Here is a 1087-nt window from a genome sequence, read left to right as displayed (position 1 = left end):
GCGTTCGTAACCCCTAAATCTTGCCTTAGACACTAACTAATCCAAGAAAACTTAAACCGGTTCACTTAATGATTTCTTGTTCCTTAACATCATATGTGAATAGTGACTATTAATAATAAATACGTAAACAATAACTGTATCAGTAACTATGAACAGTACTTACACTTTTACTATTTATAAATGGCATAGTAATTTGCTATAGTAACTATCATGAATACTTAATTGCTACAGAGATATTAATTAATTATAATTAATTAAAATAATTAAAATAAAGTAAGAAAACAGTTATAGAAATCGTATTTTCCTAGAATGAACAGAAATTGCATTTTATGAACAATGAAAATAATTCTCTGATGAACAGTGCTCTATATAAATAGTAAAACATTTTTTTAAAAAATGAACAGTAACCGAATCTTTTTTTAACAGTACAGTTGCTAACAGAAATTAAGATGGTGAATAGTAACTTTGATGAATAGTAAAAAATTTTAAAATTTTTTTAAATAATACTTTCGTATTTAAAAACAATAGCTATAAACTAATCAATCTTCTAGATTGTTGGGAAAAAAATCAAATAAAATTATAGCATGTAAAATAAATTTGAAATAAAATAATAAGAAAGTCTGGCCTGATTGAGAGGAGTCGTATAAACACTATCCTAGAAGATTGAGGATCGGCCTATCGTCCTAGCGCAGATGATCATCTCTGTCCTAGCGGTAAAAACCCCGGAAGCAGTCGACCTATGTACTCGGGCGAGAGAACAGAGCTTTAGCTCAGACGAAGAACGGTTATCCAAAAATAACACCAACATATGAACAAAAATAATATGCAGAGGAGAGAAGAGGAAAAAGAGAGAATTGTTTCTATATATTTTTTCGAATGTGAATAAAGGGTGTATATATAGGGTTGAGAAAACTATTATAATTCCTACAATTAATACAGTAACGTTCGTCATAAATTTTCGTAACGTTCCCTATAATGTATAGCCGTTACGCACGTTTTAATTATATTCATAACATTATTCCATGTTGGACTATTCATGAAGGCAAAATTATCTTTTCTCCAACAAAATATCCAATAGTTCCCTCAT

The sequence above is a fragment of the Asparagus officinalis genome, chromosome 10 (assembly GCF_001876935.1).
Source record: "Asparagus officinalis chromosome 10, Aspof.V1, whole genome shotgun sequence".
In the NCBI taxonomy this organism is placed as follows: domain Eukaryota; kingdom Viridiplantae; phylum Streptophyta; class Magnoliopsida; order Asparagales; family Asparagaceae; genus Asparagus; species Asparagus officinalis.
The sequence above is the reverse complement of the archived record's forward strand: the minus strand, read 5'-3'. Positions refer to the sequence as shown.